At 38.6% G+C, this 21,971-nt stretch overlaps 1 long non-coding RNA gene and 4 other non-coding genes across 5 annotated transcripts; 1 reads left to right on the top strand and 4 right to left on the bottom strand.

The window, feature by feature from the left end:
• Positions 1-1,236: 1,236 nt before the first annotated feature.
• LOC134200621 (uncharacterized) lies at positions 1,237-9,096 on the bottom strand. The gene is made up of 2 exons (XR_009975615.1): positions 9,010-9,096; positions 1,237-2,085 (listed from the first exon to the last, which is right to left on the bottom strand). It is a non-coding gene; the product is annotated as an uncharacterized LOC134200621 (long non-coding RNA).
• Positions 9,097-15,831: 6,735 nt separating this feature from the next.
• TRNAC-GCA (transfer RNA cysteine (anticodon GCA)) lies at positions 15,832-15,903 on the bottom strand. The gene has a single exon. It is a non-coding gene; the product is annotated as a tRNA-Cys (tRNA).
• Positions 15,904-15,976: 73 nt separating this feature from the next.
• TRNAC-GCA (transfer RNA cysteine (anticodon GCA)) lies at positions 15,977-16,048 on the bottom strand. The gene has a single exon. It is a non-coding gene; the product is annotated as a tRNA-Cys (tRNA).
• Positions 16,049-16,121: 73 nt separating this feature from the next.
• On the bottom strand, positions 16,122-16,193 carry TRNAC-GCA (transfer RNA cysteine (anticodon GCA)). Its single transcript has one exon. It is a non-coding gene; the product is annotated as a tRNA-Cys (tRNA).
• A 1,547-nt stretch (positions 16,194-17,740) lies between these two features.
• On the top strand, positions 17,741-17,812 carry TRNAC-GCA (transfer RNA cysteine (anticodon GCA)). The gene has a single exon. It is a non-coding gene; the product is annotated as a tRNA-Cys (tRNA).
• Positions 17,813-21,971: the final 4,159 nt, after the last annotated feature.

Genomic DNA, 21,971 nt, shown 5'->3' with positions numbered 1-21,971 from the left:
AAAGGCTTCGTCAAACAGAACGCGTACTTAGCGCGCGTCAGAACGCTAAACTGACGGCGCGCTATGACGCCGAGATGTATTGTACTACTATGGTAACATACCGTCAAACAGAGCCCCAGCACTGAGTTTCTCGCCGGATCTTCTCAGTGGGTCGCGTTTCCGATCCGGTGGTAGATTCTGCGAAGCACTGCTCTTGCTAGGGTCAGTGTTAGCAACTCTCCGGTTGAGCCCCGTGAGCTCACCTACAAACGCTAGGGTGAAGCTGAAATAGCCTCTCAAGGCTATCAACATAGGTAGGGAAAAAAAAAAGAGCCCCAGCGCTATAAGTACGCAACACTCTGTCGCGGCGTTAGGACGCTTTGATGTCAGGCGTTGTAATTTTTTACAAATTTTATTTTAGCGTCCGAGTAAATGTGTATTAAAATACTGGAAATACTGAAAAATTGATAGGATTAGTTAGAAAATACCTATGCTTATACAATGCCACATGTGAATCACTCGATATCTTAATATTTTTAAATTTTCAGACTGCTTTAAAAATGCACTATGATTTGGCGTTACGTTGTGTCAAGGAGAGTTGGGCTCATCTAGTCAATTTCTGTGACATGGACAGAGCGCGACGTTAAAACGCAGCGCTAAGTACGCGTTCTGTTTGACGCAGCCTTAAACACAGTGCTTTAGCGTCGCACGTATGTAAGTAAACATCCCGTATAATGAAAGTAAGACTTCGCACGTATATTTAATTTGATTCTATATGCTTCCATGAAAGTTACAATGAGCATACGTTTGATAAATTATGAAAATGTACTTCAAAGGGCGTGTGTCTACTTCATACGAGCTTAAAATATGTACTCCTAACGTATTGTGTGTGATGTTACTTCAAAACGTATTATTTGCTTATTCTGTTTTATTTACGCATATAAATCTTAGTTTTAAATAAGTTTGGTTTAAGTTTTAATAAGCATCGCCTATAATCCAATGTAAGATCCAAGACGTAACGTGGGATGCCCCCTGGCTAGGTGGTGCGATGACCTCCGAACGGTGGCCGGCAAGAAGTGGATGAGGAGAGCTGTAGACCGGGCTCAGTGGCGTGGATTGGGAGAGGCCTATGTCCAGTAGTGGACGACTGTGGGCTGTTGATGATGATGATAATGATGATAATCCAATGATATAATCGATAATAATCCAACAATATGTTAATTAATTAACGTCTCATGAATTATTAAAAACACTTAATTTTCAAATGTTTCGTTACAAGGTTTTTTTTTATTTATTTTTTGTGTTAAGAAGTATTTTATTAAGGTATAAGAACATAGACGTGATTGGCAAGGGTTTTCAGCGTTATAGTTAACTCGAATTGTTATAACAGATAAAACAAATATAACAGACATAACAGATATAATATAACTATATAAAACAGATATAACAGTTAATGACAGTTATGGGAAAACTACATCTATAAAATGTGTCCATGTGTTATTTTCTCTCCCCATAACCCACCATCTCTAAATTAGCATATTGCCCGAAGATCGCTATCAAATATTCATAATGGCCAGATAAAAATACGAGATAAAAAGACCAGGTAAAAATTAAGTGTAAGTTAGTCAATTGGCTCGATGTCACTTGTCATTATTTAAAGATTATTTCGTCTTTAACAAATATACCACTGCATCTAAGACTATAATAATAATCGGATGTCAATGTGGAGAGCGTCATTTACGGTGTGCGAACTTTGGAAGCATTTTATGATCCATCCACTGAGTAAATTTGCTGTCAAATATCTCTTTCTTTTCTTTGTAAGTAACGTCAAGTCGCACCTGTGAAAGATGGGGAAAGTTGTGCCATTTACCAGAGCCACTACGGTATTGTATAAATTTAAAATAGCCACTGAAATCAGCTGATCGCCACCACATTGATGCCTTCGAGATGTGGTGCTGGAGGAAGATGCTACGAATCCCGTGGACAGCATATCGGACTAACGCATCCATGTTAAGACAGCTCAATATCCAAACCAGGCTCTCTACCATCTGCTTCAAGAGGATATTTGAGTTCTTCGGCCACATTGCCAGAAAGAGCGGTGACAATCTAGAAAAAATGATACTATTTTTTATTATTGCCCTTGTAGGCAGACGAGCACACGGCCCACCTGCTGATGAGTGGCTACCGTCACCCATGAACTTCAGCAATGCCAGGCGTAGAGCGAAGCCGCTGCCTACCGCTTAATACTGGCAAGATTGCAGGCAAAAGATCTCGTGGCCGCAATCCAATGTGCTGTTCCGACCAAATCCGCACCACACTGGATACCACCGTCTACGATACCATACACATCGCCGAGAACAGAGGAAGATGGCGAAACATCATCCATAGAAGGATAATGGGAGGAGATGGTCACGACCCTCAGACATGAGGAATGCGACTCAAGGAAGAGGAATTTTTGGCGTGGATGTCGTTCGACCTAATCGCTATTAACAAGGGGATTTAAATGTATTCACAGTCATTGAAAAAATAAAACAAGTATTTCAAAATACTTATTTTAATCAGAGCGATTCTCTAAATGTTTTTACGTGAAATTCATAGTGTATTTATTGTAAGGAGCTAGCTTTCTTTGAGTGAATCGGGAATCGTTCTATATTGACTAGTATCTCGGAGTACTCACGAAAATACAAAATACATCTACTATAGAATGCGACGAGTTTCATAAATATGTATTAAGCTATTCGGGTATAATCGCAGTGTGCAGGTACGTATTGAGACACAAATGTTATATTTACACTTTGTAATAAGTTACAAGACTTACGTGATGTGACTATGGAGTGATAATAAGTCGTGAATATTTTAAGTTCGATTTCCAGTCGCTCCTTGCTTATTTATCGACATAAAGATTAGCAACTATGTGTATTTGAGTCGACTATTATCAAAGCCGGCAATGTGGCTTTTGGACAATTATTGGTAAATCAGAAAAACGAATTATTGACTTTGTATTCCATTGGCAGTCACAAAACTCTTCTGAACGACATAGTAGATAAATAACAGGTTATGTATTAACCTTTATTTAATGCAGGTTTTGAACCGTATTCTTTGAAGGAGACGATTATATTCAAATCAATCTGTATTGACATATCAATAACATTTTTTTGTCCAAATGCACAGATTGCCACCTTTGATAATAGACGACTCATTTTTAAGATGCTTAAATAAAAGCGGCTCTAAACAAACTAATAAAATGTTTATTTTTATGTAACAAAAGTACAATCTGTTTTGCTAATGGCGGGGCTCATGGCCTCCTGGATTGTTTTAGCCGCGCATGCGCGTAACGAACAAAATAAAACGTAGTTTCGCCACATATTTTTGATAAAACATAATAAAATATAGATCTGAGAAGAAACTTTTTGGTTTGCGCGCAATGTATGGCAATAAAAAAATCAAAAGGGGCGCGCATATAGTCTCGTAAAAAGTAAATGACTACCGCCTTTTTTTCAGTTTTCTGACTCAAGAAATTTCAATTATCCGTAATGAAAATTATATTTAAATTGTTTCGGAAACGACGTGTCTATTTCATGTTATTGAAATTGGCTTCTATAATCGCCTAATCCCAGAAGGGTGGGTAGGAGAGCAGTAAAAAAATTATTATTCTCGATTTGTTAGGATGACTTTTATTCATAGTTCAATATTTGGTGGGATCTCTTGTGAGTCCGCACGGGTAGGTACCACCACCCTGCCTATTTCTGCCGTGAAGCAGTAATGCGTTTCGGCTTGAAGGGTGGGGCAGCCGTTGTAATTATACTGAGACCTTAAAACTCATATCTCAAGGTGGGTGGCGGCATTTACGTTGTAGATGTCTGCTGTACCAAGTGGACTGTGAGCTCGTCCACCGATCTAAGCAATAATAAAAAATCAGTCTCCAGAAATTCTTCACACCCGGTAGAGTATAAGCTAACATTGGATGTTAAACTTTTTTGATATATTTTTTTATATGCGGGTAGTTTGTCGGTGCCTACAAGGGACAGTGCGGAAATGGTTCGTGTGGCTCTTATACATTTTGTGATTCGGTCGCGTGCGGATGTTACGCCGCCGCGCCGGTTAGTTTCATTGTGATTTGTAAGTCCGTTATTTTTATACAGTTTCATTACTTCTTTGGGTTTATCTTTAGTCTGTTGGAAAGTCATATATAGAAATGACTTGATGTCAAATAAATTTCAATCAGGTTAAAGATGGCCAATTTCAGATCACGTTTGGTGGATTATTGGTATTTTAGTTAGTGACAATATTTCGTTTCTGATATTACTCTAGAGTATTAAAAACAGTTAGTTGATGATGGATCATTTAAAAATTTCATTTTGCTCCATACCTTAGTGAACATTCTTTGTGCTCCGCAATCATAGCAATTTTTAACACCTACGTCCATTTCAATACTATATAAAAAAAAAGGTTTAAAAATAACAAAAAATTACAAAGATTAGCACAAAAACGAGTCGACACAATATAACTGAGATATTTTTAAATATTTTGCCAAAGCGACAAACTAATACAGGTAGGTATAAAAACAACAACTCATTAGGGTATCAGGTAAAAGAACAAAAACTCAACACAACAATACATTTATAATAAAGATTCACACAACATAAACATAAAATTCAATATAATACCAAATGGCAACGTTTAATGTAGTATCACCCTGTATAAAGATAAAAACACTTTGAGAACCACCAAAACCACACGTCCAGCTTCGACTCTGTTGTTTCACATTAAATATTCAAATGCATGCGATTGGCTGCAATATTAGGAATGCTGGGTTATAGCTTCAGCCGTGACGTATATGTCCACAGTATTCCCAATGTGACATTTCCAATTTACGCTTCAACAGTGACGTGATGCGTAGATACGACGAAGAACATTCCAAGCCTTCGTTGTTGGGTTCTCATTCACAATCTACGCTTCGAAGTGGAAGGCCTAGAAGTCGTAGTTCTGATTGTATGAGTATAACTTACTCTTAAATGTGGAGGACTTAATTATACCGCATTGCGATGTTTTTCACTTAATATTATATGTTTTTATTTATTAGTAATGCCCACTTCTCAGTGGGTCGCGTTTCCGATCCGGTGGTAGATTCTGTGACGCACTGCTCTTGCTAGGCTTAGTGTTAGCAACACCTCCGGTTTGAGCCCCGAGAGCTCACCTACATGTTAGGGTTACGCTGACATAGCCTCTCACGACACTATCTTAAATAGGAAGAAAAAAAAGCCTTAAATGTCAAAACGAAACGGCAATCATCTGTTCCTACCAAAATAATTCCGGTCCAAGGCACAGTGCGCGAGTGAACCGGTATGGTGATGTCTGTAAAAATGTAAATTTTATTGCTAAAAGGGAATCCGTATAATCGGAGACTACAAGAACGGGCAATGATGTTATCTTTTTTTGTGAATGAGTTACTGCTCGTGTGGTTTTTAAGGCTATATTTTCTAGCATCACATATACATATAGCACTGGCGATCGCATGCAGCAGAGATGCGAATGTTGCGATGGATATGTGGAGTAACAAGATTGGACAGAATACGAAATGAATATGTTAGAGGAAATCTGAAAGTGGCACCTGTGACAGAGAAGTTGAGAAGTGCGCGTTTGGGAATGTAGGGGCATGTGATGAGACGAAATGAAAATGAGGTTGGTAAGAGAGTGTTAACTATGAATGTGGAAGGATATAGAGGAAGAGGTGGACCTAAAAAGAAATGGATGGATTGCGGAAAAGACGATATGTATAGTTGGAAGAAGCGAAGCAAAGAAATGGTATATGATAGAGGAGTATGGAAGGAGAAATAATATTGCGCCGATCCCAGGTGACTGGGAGAAGGGCAGGAGAATGATGATACATATAGCACTGGCAGTATCTATAACGGTAAGCTATCTCTGATAACACATCCTAACAACAGATATAAGTTTAGAGAAAAAGTGTACTTTGATACTGTCCTTCATATTATTGATGGTTTTTATATTTCCCGCATACATATGTACCAGTGTCCTCGAGAGCTATTCTGCTTTTACCTTGATTGGTGGGCGAGTCACGGGGTTCAGCCTGAGAGAACTTGCTAGCACTAGCCCTAGATCTACCACCGAAATCTACCACCCAATCCGAATCGGACCTACTGAGAAGTTCCGGCGAGAAACTCAGTGGGTTGTATCTATGGTTTCAGTTATAAATCGAATCTATCCACGAAAACTGTAGCCAGATTTTGGATTGCCTAAATGCTCCACATATTGGGAAGTTTCACATCACAATATTGTATATTTATAATGACTAATAATACTTGGACATCCAAAGCACTACTAGGAGTTTCGTATGAAAGAATCTGAAAGAATGAAACTGATGATTCTAAACGATACGTGCATCAAACACCAGACAGCGGTTTGATTATGCCTCTAACATTCGTAATACCTATAAATGTCGGTGATTCCGAATTTAATACGATAGGTTTTATGGAACATTTTCAATCTGGTAAAATGAGTTTTCGGTTCGTTTGTCTTAATGCAGATTTTAAAAAAATATATCGTTTTAAGTTTTACAAATTCAGTCACAATTTGTCCTTTCGTATGCTCTCCCCGTAATCCGAAACAGTATGAATATTTGAAGTTCAGTCGGAGTGCAGTACGGGCATGCGCTGTGGATTTCAAACGATCCCCGTTGACACCGTGGGACATAAAAAAATAATCGACTATTTCGAAGTAATTTTGTATTTTGAAAGGGTTCTTTGAGCGACGCTTCTTTATTGAGTGTGCCGGTTCTGCAGGAATTTCCTGTAGCTGGCAGTGCTACTACGTAGAGTATTTATAGAAAGTATAGTCTCAATATCCCTAGGGAAGTTCAACGGGTTGTACGCTAACCTAAACTGAGCAAAAGTAAAAATGAATTTAACACCGCATTAATATAAATTAGAAAACAATACTCATCCGCAAACACTGAAACTGGTGAAGAATGGGTTAGTTCATCTATGTGTCAACTTTTTTTTGTATTCATTGACATTTTCAGATTAAAAAGAAAAAAAAACGATCAAAAGATATAGACAAATGTAATCTAAATCTTGAGGTGACTATAATAGTTGAGGTAATTAATACTTATCGTGTCAGCGAATTATTCGTGAGTCAGAAATCAGAAGTGAAGGTAGTCACTCATTCTCTTTACGTTGCACAAGAACGTTGACCTCGCGCATCTTCTGATTCACGTTTGTGATACATTGCGTGATGTTTAAACATATTGTAAAGTATGGAATTCTGATTGGAATGTTAACTGTTATCGTAACAGTGATTTACAGCATAGTTACTTACGATATTATACTATATACTATATTACTAAATTGTTTATAATTGTAACATACGCCTATTTATATAAATATGTAGCGATTCCAGTAAATTCGATCATTGCCTATATGGATATTAGGTATCGTCTTGGTTGTGCCTCGTTGCTGATGCCCGTGCGTGACTTACTGTCTTACTACTTACTATCAGGTAGCCCGTAAGCTCGGAAGCCTACACTGGCAATAAAAAAAGTTGATTATCTATTTTTTCATTCAGGAAATTGAATTTTAAATAACACTCTATGTATACCTGCCTTATTAATCATGTTAATTTCACGAGTCTTGTAAATTGTGGCAATAACAGGTTCATCAATATTTATCGAAACAAGAATATTAACAATCGAATCCACTGAGTAATATTGATACTAGAATAAATTCGAATGTCGAAGATAAAGAAGCAAATACGAAAAATACCCACAAATAAATCACAATTCTCCCCACATTTTCACACCGAAGCCAACTTTAAGATGTAAATCAAGGAATTTGAAATTACAAACTTTAAAAGCGGCACACGTTTGTTCCCATGGGAGGAACGGGGATGAAGCATGGTGCATGCAGTACAGGCGTTTTCGTATTAAATTTTCAATATGTTTCAGTCACGTATGTAAATATTTAGATACACTACTAAGATGAGAAATGTGATATCTCCTTCGACGAAATCACGCGTTTCAGTTCCAAGGGTAACAAATAGTCCTCGAAATAATCTCTCTATTAAGATTGTGTGAAAACAAAAAAAAGTTGTAGCATTTTTTTTTATTGCTTAGCTGGGTGGACGAGCTCACAGCCCACCTGGTGTTAAGTGGTTACTGGAGCCCATAGACATCCACAACGTAAAGGCGCCACCCACCTTGAGATATAAGTTCTAAGGTCTCAGGTATAGCATAAGGAAATCATTAAACCATACAATTTTACTACCTCTGTGTGATCGGAAAATAGTTTTAACTGATAATCGAATCGACGCTAATCAACTGTTTAATCCTTTATGAGCGTGCAATGTAAGGCGTACAAAATGCGGGTTCAACGAACAGCTTTAAGTCTAATGAAAAGCTCTATGAGAGGTCGTTCTTGTGTGGTTGTTTCGACATATTCCTCTATGTATAAATTTCCATAAACTTTATCTCTAAATAATTTCAATGCATTTGAAACTTCGATTGCTTCTATAAATGTAAATTCATTCAATAAAAACCAATTCGGTGTGAGCGTAGCCACGGTTCTTGTGATTCTACATCAACGTCCACTAAACGTGCCTTCTTATGCACCGTTAATCTTGTTTATTATACTATTTATTATACGTATGCGGTCCGAGATAGTTTCCTGATTCGGGGATACTTTTAAAAATATCCGAATTAAAGTTTTTGATGTAGCGATAGCGGAATATTGCGGTTTCATAGCTCTGTATTCGTTGTGGATTTCTTAATTGATATTCATCTACAAGCTATTAATAACCAAAAAAGAGTACCTATGGTTATTGAATTAAGAAACAAAATAACTTCATTCTTCAACAAAATGAATGTCTTAATTATTACGACACGCCCCTCGATTCACTGATACATAAAAGTTAATTTTTGGTGGATCCATAACACAAATAAAATGCAAATCTACTGGTGTACTCGAGCAAAAAGATTTCCATTACAAAAAGGATTGTCATTCTATGACACATTACCTATAAATGTCCAAAAGTTTGTTGTTGTTGTTGTAGTCCCAGGGTACCCCGCTGGTACATAGGGCCCTCACAAGTTGTCTCCACTTTACCCTGTCTTGCGCTTGCTCCTTGACATCACTCCAGGTCACGTTGGCAGTCCTCATCTCACTCTCTATGGTGCGTCGCCAAGTGTGTACAGGGCGACCAGGTCTTCTCCTGCCAAAAGGTACTTCTTTAATAATAAAGGCAAGTTTTGTTTCTCTCTCACACTAGTATGTGATCTTTATAAATACATTTGCGATTATTTCGGCCAATAATAGGCTTAGAATCGTATATAAGAATAGAATAATCGATGAAATAATTTGCTAATGGAGTGAGTCACTTATTGTAGTGTATATTTCAGACATTTATCGAACGAAGCGGCGGCTTAGGGCAGGACAAAATTAGAGTTTCGTATATGCGATACTCCTTAGTCCCAAGAGGCTATTATTTTTAGTACTACGGCTCGAAAATACGGGAATATCTACTAATAGCCGTACTGTTTATAGCCCTATGCTTATTAGCTGACCAGTAGGGTACGTTTTGCTGTAAATTTACATTCTAGCTCACGGTCATTTTTTTATAAAGTTGCACAGATAGAATCAGATGTCCTACTATAACTATATATCAGGGGTGGGCAAATATTGTGATAGTCGTGCCACATTGCAGATGAAAATTTGACCTCGGGCTAAACAGTTTTTTTCTAATATTACTTAAAAACTAATATTTGTGTGTTTTAATAATAATATATACAATGCTTCATGGGCTAGACTAAATTCTACCGCAGGCCTGCTATATATGCTATAAATACCCATCATCATCATCAACAGCCCACAGTCGTCCACTACTGGACATAGGCCTCTCCCAATCCACACCACTGAGCCCGATCTACGGCTCTCCTCATCCACTTTTTGCCGCCCACCGTTCGAAGGTCATCGCACCACCTAGCCAGGGGGCGTCCTACGTTACATCTTCTGCTGTACGGTCTCCACTCGAAAGCCCGTCGATATTAAATTATTAAATTACAAACACAGTATGGGTGATACAAATCTATTTTGGCTGTCTCATATGCGTCAAACTCTGTTCATTATTGACGAGAGAAAGCTTGCACTGGAGCTACAAAAGCAGTAGTCAAAAAGGGGACTTGGCTTTAGTCCTCTTTTGACGGTCATAAGCGATGGTAACCATTAACCATTAGGTGGGCCGCACGATCTTCTGCCTACAAGGGTAATAAAAAAAAATATCCGCAATAGCGTAAAACGTATATTTGCTGGGAAACGTTCTAAAAATCAATGAAACCTCCTATTTTTGCCTTTAGTTTCTCAAGAAAAATTGGTTCAATAATTCGCTGAGAGCATAATGATACTTTAGTTCGGTCTGTTAGTCCTTATCTATTTTCATTATGCGAGCTTATTCCGTTTTAGTTGCGGGACAAGGACTAAAGCTCGCTGTTTTACATACTATAATAGGTTTTCAGTTTGAAAAACGTTGTGTCAAACAACCTTTAGCATGGTCAGATTATTCGTCCCGTCGCGAACGCAGAATAGACTCTAGAACTAATTTATTTTCTAAAAAGAAAATATCGCACATCCAATGGATCTTCATTTTGTTCTCTTTGTTTGACTTCTATGTTTTCATGCGCTGTTTGTTCGAACAAGTTTGAAAAGAATTAGCGTACGTATACACACACTCCGAGAGATATTTGACACTTGTGATCATCATATCAAAGTTGTTTCAGCTTAAAGGATAATACGCCTAGTGAACTAGTATCAATCTTTTTTTTATTGCTTAGATGGGTAGACGAAATCACAGCCCACCTGGTGTTAAGTGGTTACTTGGACCCATAGACATCTACAACGTAAATGCGCCACCCACCTTTTAAGGTCTAAAGTATAGTTACAACGGCTGCCCCACCCTTCAAACCGAAATGCATTACTGCTTCACGGCAGAAATAGGCAGGGAGGTGGTACCCACCCGCGCGGACTCGAAAGAGGTCCTACCACCAGTAATTACGCAAATTATATTTTTTACGAGTTTCATTTTTATTACACGATGTTATTCCTTCACTGTGGAAATCAAATATTTGAGTACTCAACACCTGCAGGCATGTGTAACTGTCTTCTTAAACTTCTTAAATACTATAATTATGCTTAACATGCAATAGCATCGTTTAATACAAAAACAAAGCCACATACATTTTTGTATGTGTAATTACTTGTCCCAGAATGGAGCGATGTCTTCATAATTTTTTGATATTGTGGGCGCATGATGGGTAATAGTGCAAAGAGCTTGCGCAACACTAAACGATGACAGTTCCCTGAGACGCCTCCACTCTTCGTAAGTCAGGCAACGAATATGTCTCGATTCCACTCGAGCGATGACATCTCGACTCTACCGAAGCACATCACCCGAATTAAGCCGACGTTTGACGAGTAGTTGCGGCTTACGCCCACTAGATGGCACACTTTCGTTTCGTTTGTCGTGTCTAGTTGCGACATCTATACTACTCTATACTAGTACTAGTAGATTTATATACTACTAGTACTAGTACTAGTAAGTACAGTGGTTTTTACAGATGTTCCGTTATAACTACTGAACCATGCACCCGATTGACTTGAAACTTGGTATCTATGTAGAAAATACATAATATGCTTAATGGATAGGCTAATATTTATGTGAGTGTTAGACTCCCTACATCAGTTGCGGGGGCGTTAATGATGAGAACCTTTGTGGGGGTGAGAAATAATAATGTTAATTTTAACTGCCCAGCGAAGCGGACGGGTACAGCTAGTACTACTAATTGTTGCAAAGATCTCAAGTTTCAAGGTGGGTGGTATCATTCACGTTGTCACTTAATACCAGGTGGCTCTGTGCTCATTTAAATACAGCCCAATAATAAACGTATATAGTTCGACCACTGGCCTTTCGAACTGGAACGCAGAGTTCGATGAGGTCATTTATAACTAAATATACCTAAGAGTGCCCCAAAGATGTAGCAAACGCAAAACATAAAACAACTTTTTTGCAAAAGTTATGCAGAGTAGATAAAAAATATACGTAAACTGGCATTCATAATGAATAATAGTTGATTTGCGACAGAAACGATTGTGGCTTCACAATACACTAACGGTAATTTACATTACAGGGCGTGGCAGCCGTTTTTAAATCAAATTGCGACCCGGAATGGCGTTTCGAGGTGGTAGGTCGTATTCGCTATGTGATGTCCAGCTCCACTAATTACTTACCTCGTGGGCTGGAAGAACATAAAGAAACCGTGCCTACAAAAAAACAACTTTAACCCTACCATTGTCTCGCACTCGATTCCCAATCGAAGTAAAAACCTTTTTGGAACGAAGTCCCTTATGGGACGATGCGGAGGGGTACCCTAATCGGGAGAAAACGTCCGTAACGTAAGATTTTTATTATTTATGTATAGTCTTAGTATGATGGATATACAGTGTCTAATGTATATTCTATGTGATGACAGTTATTATTATTATTCATATAAATATCTGTTTATTTGTATATTATTATTATATATTTTTTATTAATCATTGTGAATAATATAAAGTTGATAAGTTTGTAAAGTAGTTTTTTTTTATCAATACAAAAATCATAATAAACAATATTTACCCGAATAATTATTTTCTTTATACCTCGAATAGAACTTAAAATTAATATTTTTATAATAAGGAACTACGTTCCTATCCGGTGTCCCACGACATCACACATCTTTTTTATTTTGCGTTTGCGCGGGTGTCTGTTTCCGTTTGCAACAAAGAAACTCCATTAAGCCTTCGCTGAACTATTAATAATTCAAAGATTTTAATATTGAGATTCGTATTGCACCCGATCGTAACACAAACAATATGTTAACTCGTAAATCGGCTATTGTCCGACGTCGAAAAAGGCCCCGAAGGCCGGCGGATGACAACTTAATAACACTAAATCAACGATCAACGCCCAATGTTTCCATTCGAGGGTTAGTAACGTGCAAAATGAAAGTTTATTGTGGTTCGAACGTTTCAGAGTTGAGTTATAAATGGGCAGTTTATCACGAGTCTCAACAGTCTTTGAACAGTTTCTCATTAATTTGGGTTGGTTTTTATATGGACACTTTGGTGCATATACCAAATTTGCATCTTCTGAGTTTCTCACCGGATTTTCTCAGTGGGTTGTTATTTGAATCCGGCGCGGTAGATCCTGCGAAGCACTGCTCATGCTCGGGTCAGTGTTACCAAATTCTCATAAGTTCAGCCCGTGAGCTCACCTACCCGTCCGGGCGTAGATGGAATAGCCCCTTACGCTATTTTTTACTGGTGGTAGGATCTCTTGTAAGTCCGCACGGGTAGGTACCACCACCCCGCCTATTTCTGTCGTGAAGCAGTAATGCGTTTCGGTTTGAAGGGTGGGGCAGCCGTTGTAACTATACTGAGACCTTAGAACTTATATCTCAAGGTGAGTGGCGCATTTACATTGTAGGTGTTTATGGGCTCCAGTAACCGCTTAACAACAGGTGGGCTGTGAGCTCGTCCGCCCATCTAAGCAATAAAAAAATCCGCGAATTACCCGTTAATAAAAGTTTTGTCTGCCTGCAGGATTTTAACACCGGTATAGTCGCGTCACTTTGTTACGAGTACATTGCGTGTCTTATGTTAATTCTTTAGAGGCGACAACTTCTGATGACGAGATTATGAAACGTATTTCGTGTATTGCATCATTATTACACGTCATTACGGATTCTCCCAATCTATTAAAGGTGCTTTTAGGTACCTCAAGCAGAGGGCACCGTCCTCGCCGAACCCGTCGCTTATGACGAAGGGCTTGGCGAATAACTGAACCCATAGGCACAGCCCACTGAGTTTCTCGCTGCATGTTCTCAGTGAGTCGTGTTTTCGATCCGCTAGTAGATTCTGCGAAGCACTGCTCTTGCTAGGGCCAGTGCTAGCAACACCTCCGGTTTGAGCACCATGAGCTCATCTACACGCTAGGGTAAGGCTGATATAGCCTCTCTAGGCTATCAGCATAGGTAGGAAAAAAAGCCTCTTTCCAGCCTTGAAGCTGATATCCGCAGTCCTAGCCCACGAAGAAAGTATAAAGCTGCTAACTTTAAAATAACGCTAACTCTATGCATGGCAACTAAAGCAAAGAATGGCATAGTTTTTATCTTTACATTTCCAGTATTTATTTAGTAGTGGACTCCGAGTGTCTTATTTAGTATTTTATGGGCAAAGTTTCTGTAACTTTCAGAACTTACTAACAAGAACGAAGGCATAGTTTTATTATGTTTTTGAACCGATTTCAAGAAAGGAGGAGATTGCATGTAATTATTTCCGACTGTATGTGTTTTCTAATACATTACCGATTTGTTCATTTTTTTCCTTCTGTGGAGTGATTTTGAAAATTATGTTGTTTTTGTTTGAAGTTGTCTGCGGTCGATTAATTTTAAGTTTAATTTATTCCACTTTCATAAAATTATTATTAAAATACAGAAAATGGTATAAAATGTCATATTTATATCTTGTAGTAATTAAAAAAAAAAACTGTATTTATTTTTAATTATAAAATGTAAACCATAGAATCAAAAAAAGGATGAATACACCATAACACACACTATGTATGGCACCATGATGATAAACACCAATGACAGAAATAGGTACAGTCCTTCTCTGTGGCACGTTGCAATAGATATACCTATATAGAGATGTAAGGAGGGTTGACATCAAACATGAGTCCGGTCGTAAAACTCATGCTGAATCCCTATGCAGCATGATAAGAAAACATATTATGAATAAAAATAAGCAAGCAAGAAGAATAAGATATATTCCAGATCAGTAATCCCTTTTTTAATATTAATAATATCTTTACCGTTTGTGTGGTATTGCTACTCGAATCTTTATCATGTCAATATTGAAGGCACACAGGATTGTTACTATTTCTTCCTTTGGTATTTATTCACTTCCGTTATCCGTCTCATGATTTTATAATATGCATTTTATAATTAAGCCTTTAATTATAATATGCATTTTATAATTAAGCCTTTAATTATAAAATGCATATTAATTCATTTATTTCGCGGATTTAGTTCTATTACACAATGGATTTTTTTCATCGTGCCACCCTACAATTTTATAGAATTTTAGCTACACCAGTCCGTTAATAATTAGGCCAAGAACTGAGGAGATATTTATATCTACACATGGAGCTTTGCGCTTTGTTGGGTTTCAAAACGAGCAACTCTTCTCGCGGATTTCCCAGCGCTATGATTTAGCTTTCTTCTGATGGGTTCCAAGGTCCCCTTAATGCAGTTAGGCAGGATATTACCTCGGTAGCATTAACAAATTGATAGTATTTATTTAAAAAATAAAATAATTTTATTTTTATTTAAATTGAGTATCTTTGACGGAGACCTTTACCCTCAAACAGAGGGGTTCACCCTAAACTTAATACAAAACGATTCAAAGTAATTAAATAAAAATAATAAAATAATGGCGTCGCATCCCGAGAGCATCAGTATCGCAGGATCCGACTGATGCATGACCACGACCACTCTGTCAAGAGAAGACTAGGAAGAAAAAGAATGATAATAATTTATAATAATAAAAGCTGAGTTTTTTTAAGGGTGATATAAAAGGCTTTTTTATTTTATTTTATTTTTTATTTAATAAATAATAAAATAGTTTTTGTAAAACATAAAATATTTTTTATACTTGTATTTATTGTGAATAGCAGTGTTAATAATTTAATAAGTTTTGATTTATCATCTCAAAAATTGTACAAATAGACATAAAAGGAGATTTAAGAAGGGGACACCCGGGTTTGAACCGGGGGCCTATCGATCTGCAGTCGATTGCTCTACCACTGAGCTATATCCCCGATGTTTCTAGACTATGAACATTTCTAAAGTAAACAGTTATCTGCAATGTTTTTGGAAATAAAAAGAAAGTTTAGGGGACACCCGGGTTTGAACCGGGGGCCTATCGATCTGCAGTCGATTGCACTACCACTGAGCTATATCCCCGATGTTTTTAGATTATGAACATTTCTAAAGTAAACAGTTATCTGCAATGTTTTTGGAAATAAAAAGAAACCTTAGGGGACACCCGGGTTTGAACCGGGGGCCTATCGATCTGCAGTCGATTGCTCTACCACTGAGCTATATCCCCGGTAAGTGTACATTGGAAAATGATGATTAATTGTTAACATTAACGAAATGTTATTTTGCAATATACACACATTATTGCAAGACATTGTGACGTATGTACAAAGCAATGAGTCATAATTTTTAAATCACAATTTTACGATTCATATTATGTCACGTACACAATAAGTTATAGTTTTCATACTTAATATTTTGTATAAACTTACTTTTTTGCCACGTGCCATCCGGCTTTAGAATGAGCCTCTCCCATGGTGTTTCCCGATCGCTATGACATGTCCTTCTTCAAACGAGGCTTATGGAGAGTACTTAACGGTAGAGAGTGGCTTGGCTCTGCTCCTGCCATTGCTAAAGTTCATGACGGTAACCGCTTACCATTAGATGGGTCGTATGCTAGTCTGCGTACTGTAAAAACTGTTAAATATTCGAAACTTAAGGAATAATGCAGTGACAACAAAAACACGAGATTAAGCCGTAAAAATAGCTTTAAATGTATTTAGAAGTGGTTTGCCGAAAGCCCTTCCACAGATACGAACCGACATTAACAAAAGCCTTTAAGATGCAGTTCGAGATACGAATCGCCCTTAATCCGATAGCGAAAACGTTGCCAAGGGCCGTAAGGCGCTAGGAATTTGCGTGTGGCCGTTGTTAATTCATAGGGCATGTTCAGACCATCCTCTTCCACTCAAAACCTTTTCAAACACACATGGCCGACCGGACTCTACATCCCAACCTTTCATGAATACGAGGTTTAAGTCATTGAACGGGTTCGAGGCAGTATAATTAGGGACACTTAGTGGTAATAATAATGCAAGCCATATGGGCGATGGAAAATACTCCACAATCTATGCATTAACAGAAAAAGGTAAAACTTTCTTGAGGGGACCTGGGTTCCTCCTTAATGATTATCATAATTCACCCTTTTACTGGTGGTAGGACCTCTTGTGAGTCCGCACGGGTAGGTACCACAGCCCTGCCTATTTCTGCCGTGAAGCAGTAATGCGTTTCGGTTTGAAGGGTGGGGCAGCCGTTGTAACTATACTTGAGACCTTAGAACTTATATCTCAAAGTGGGTGGCGCATTTACATTGTGGATGTCTATAGGCTCCAGTAACCACTTAACACCAGGTGGACTGTGAGCTCGTCCACCCATCTAAGCAATAAAAAAAGAATGCTGGGCGATAGAAAATACTCCTACAATATACGCATTAACAGAATTAGGTACACCTGGCTTGAGGGGGCCTGGGTTCCTCCTTAACGAATATCATCATTCACCCTCAAACAGACAGACAGAGGTTACAATCACCATTAATTATAATAACACGAACTCAGACCGTTTTTAATTGCAAGATAAAGTAAGTGGCATTGGTTATTTGCAGCCTCGTCTTTACTTTGTTGTTTAATTAAATCAGCTTAGCTTACGTGCGTACTCACATTTCAAACTTGATAATACGCGAGTTATTGGTGACTTTATAATGATTTCAAAATATTTGACACGCACGTATACTCTATTTCTACGTATATGATAAAGGGATTTTAGGAGCATTCCTTCATTGGGGATATAGCTCAGTGGTAGAGCAATCGACTGCAGATCGATAGGCCCCCGGTTCAAACCCGGGTGTCCCCTAAAGATTGTCGTCTTTTTTATTAACATTTTCAATAATTAGATTTTTCTTGATAAGCTGTTCAGTAAAAAAAACATCGAGAAATAGAAAATAGAGAAGATTGGTTAGAATTCACTAGAGATCAGAAAGGTAATTTTATTTAAACGGGTATTCGCATTTTTTTTTTTTTTTTTGTTTTTTTATTGCTTAGGTGGTTGAAGGAGTTCACAGTCCACCTGTTGTTAAGTGGTTACTGGAGCCCATAGACTTAAACAACGTAAATGCGCCACCCACCTTGAGACATAAGTTCTAAGGTCTCAAGTATAGTTATAACGGCTGCCCCACCCTTGAAACTGAAACGCATTACTGCTTCACGGCAGAAATAGGCAGGGTGGTGGTTCCTACCCGGGCGGACTCACAAAAGGTCCTACCACCAGTAAATATCCGGCATCCGGTAGTTGGCGGCATTTACGTTGTAGATGTCTATGAGCTCCGGTAGCCACTTAACACCAGGCGGGCCGTGAGCTTGTCCACCTCCTCCTCCGTGCGTCGTATTCCTCAGTTCTGAGGGTCGTGACCTTTACTGAGCACTTTTGTCAGGACTATGTTCTTCCATTCACTTCTGTCCTCCGCGCAGTGGATAGCGACATTGATGCTGGATTCCAAAGTCGTCTTGATCTGATCGGACCAGCGCATGGGACTACGCCCCCTAGGCCTCTTTCCTTCCACTTTGCCGGTGATGAGAAGTCTTTCGAGATTGTCACCCTTTTTTCTCGCAACGTGACCGAAAAACTCTAAAATCCTACGTAGGCAAATGGTGTAGAGTCTTAAGGAGACGCCTAGTTCTTCCAGGATTGATGCGTTTGTCCGATGCGCCGTCCAGGAAATCCGCAGCATTTTCCTCCAGCACCACATCTCAAACGCGTCGATCCGACTTCGATCAGCCTTCTTCAGAGTCCATGTCTCCGCCCCATATAAGAAAATAGAAAACACAAGACTTGTTACAAGTTTACGCTTGGTTTTTATGGAGATGTTTCTATCGGACCAGATGCTATCAAGCTGAGACATGGCAGTTTTTGCTATCCCGATACGTCTTCGAATCTCAGGCTCGCACGATCCAGTATTCGCAATCATGGAGCCCAGGTATATGAATCTTTCTGTTGGTTTAAGATGCAGTGACCCCGTGTGCTCCAGTTTGTTCATGCGGTCTATTACCATCACTTTTGTTTTGGATCGGTTAATGGCAAGACCAAGTTCGAGGCTAATTTTTTCAAGCTTGCTCATGAGAGCAGCCATCTCGCTTTCATTAGCCGCGAGAAGAGTGGTGTCGTCGGCGTATCGGAGGTTGGACAATTTTACTCCACCAATGGTAACTCCACCATCCCAGCCTTCACAAGTCCGTCTCATAATATACTCTCCATAGATATTGAAAAGGACTGGAGATAATATGCAGCCTTGCCTTACGCCCTTTCTAAATTTAAAGGGGGCAGAGATTGTTTCCTCCACTCTAATGATTCCCTGGTTATTAATGTACAGGTTATGTAGCAGTAGGACCAGATGTTGCGGTACTCCCAATTCTGCTAGTATTTTCCACAGGTGATCCCATTTATCATTTATCATCATTTATCATCCCATTGTCCACCTAATAAAAATAAAATAAAAGCATTTTCTTTCTGTTTGCAGTTAGAATCAATATGTCTTTAAGTTTAAAATGCTTGGAATACACGCATCAACCGATGCGACTATGTCAGTCCTAAAATCCCGCAGCAAGGTACCACTTTTCTAACACTCACAAGGTACTACATATGACTTCCACGAGGAAGGAATAACATCGTCTAATAAAAATGAAAACTTTTTAACTTGTACTCTCACGTAATTGTTTGTTGTGTGGTGTTTAGCTCGCATGAATAGCATTCGCTCGGTTACGCCAGCACTGCCTCTCAAGACTATCAGCTTAGGTAGAAAAAAAAAAATAGCAACAATTATCTTCGGCTATTTCTGCCGCGAAGCAGCCATGCGTTCTGGTGTGGGGCATCTACCGTACAGCTAAGATTTCGTCCCCATATCTCAAGGTGGGTGGTGGCATTCACGGTGTGAGCTCAATGGATTCCCTTTGCCTAATATCAGATGAGCTGCGAGCTCGTCATCGATCGATCATCAATATATGTTACGAATTAAAATTTGAATTTTCCGATGATAGTGAAGATTTTGTTCTACAGCATGTAAAAATTGTATTATTTCCGGTTTTTCGGCTGCTATTATTTTTTGCATATGCGTTTTGCATATTTTGACAATTTTAGTCATGCAGCGATCACAGTGTTTTGGAGATTAGGACATTTATTTCGTTTTAATTGAGACTTCACTGGGTAACATCACGTCTCAAGGTAGACATTATTTGGCCCTCTAAATCCAAATGCAAACACCCTGTCTTTATCTTTCTATAAGCCTTGAAATAGCTTTAGAATCAAAAGACATACGTATGGTCGTTTCGCATTAAAAGTGTACAATTTCCAAAAATATTCGAAATTCAGTTAAAATATGCGGAATCATTTGGTATCATGAATATTTTTCTCTTAAATACTGTCAAAACAGCATAGCTTTTTTTTTAGTTTACCTATGTTTTGACTACTATTAACAAAATTAATATATCCTTTTATCATACTTTAAAAGACAGATACTGTAACTGGTAAAAAATTAAAAATAAACATTGCAAAGATGATTAATATTAAAGACTAGCTGACCCGGCAGACTTCGTAGTGCCTCAATTGATAAATAAAAGACCTAAACTTTTGTATAAAATAAACTTAAAACAAACAAAAGGAATCCGTCCGACGGGGGACACATCAAAGGGATAACAAAATTGTAATTTTTTTTTAATTCCGAGCATTTTCATATTTATCTACCTTTTAAACTTTCTCTGGACTTCCACAATAATTCAAGACCAAAATTAGCCAAATCAGTTCAGTCGTTCTCGAGTTTTAGCGAGACTAACGAACAGCAATTCATTATTATATATAGAAATATCACATGTTAAACCTTTAAAAAATTCTCCTGTAAAATTAGTAATTTTTTTTTATTGCTTAGGTGGATGGACGAGCTCACAGCCCACCTAGTGTTAAGTGGTTACTGGAGCCCATAGACATCTACAACGTAAATGCGCCACCCACCTCGAGATATGAGTTCTAAGATCTCAGTATAGTTACAACGGCTACCCCACCCTTCGAACCGAAACGCATTACTGCTTCACGGCGGAAATAGGCGGGGTGGTGGTACCTACCCGTGCGGACTCCCAAGAGGCCTACCACCAGTGAGTGAAGTTTTAAGATTATACAGTTTTATTGCAAGAAGACGATATATTCCAACAAACAGCTAAATATTAAAAAGTAAAACACAGGGGCACTTTACGTCCCTACTTGCCCTCTGCTGTACTACAAACGGAGCACTTGTACACACCACACGTCGCAGACCGAGCAACCGGATTTAGGGCTTTGCTGTAATCTAGCGGAACCCTATTGTTTGCAGCGTTTATGTACACGAGTGAATATTAACACAGAGACCGGGCTTACTCATCGAAAGCGCATCTTGCACCTTTAGAATTGAAGTTGCTTAACCCGCAAAATTATAATTTGCGTAATTACTGGTGGTAGGACCTCTTGTGAGTCAGCACGTGTAGGTACTACCGCCCTGCCTATTTCTGCCGTGAAGCAGTAATGCGTTTCGGTTTGAAGGGTGGGCCAGCCGTTGTAACTATACTTGAGACCTTAGAGCTTTACTTCTTCAATTACATTTTTGGCGTTTGCCGAAAAACAAGAATTTTGGGTTAACCTTTTTTTATTGCTTAGATGGGTGGACAAGCTCACAGCCCACCTGGTTTTAAGTGGTTACTGGAACCCATAAACATCTACAACGTAAATACGCCACCCACCTTGAGATATAAGTTCTAAGATCTCAAGTATAGTTACAACGGCTGCCCCACCCTGCCAACCGAAACGCATTACTGCTTCACGGCAGAAATAAGCAGGGCGGTGGTACTTACCCACGCAAACTCACAAGAGGTCCTACCACCAGGAAAAATAAAACTGGCGGTATGACCTTTGAGATTTAAGTTCTAAAATAATATTATACTTTGAAGTGTTGGAGTCGAAAATGATTATTGTTTAGCAGCAGAAGTGCTAAATAGCA

This window comes from Bombyx mori, chromosome 19 (assembly GCF_030269925.1).
Source record: "Bombyx mori chromosome 19, ASM3026992v2".
Classification (NCBI taxonomy): domain Eukaryota; kingdom Metazoa; phylum Arthropoda; class Insecta; order Lepidoptera; family Bombycidae; genus Bombyx; species Bombyx mori.
The sequence above is the reverse complement of the archived record's forward strand: the minus strand, read 5'-3'. Positions and strand labels throughout refer to the sequence as shown.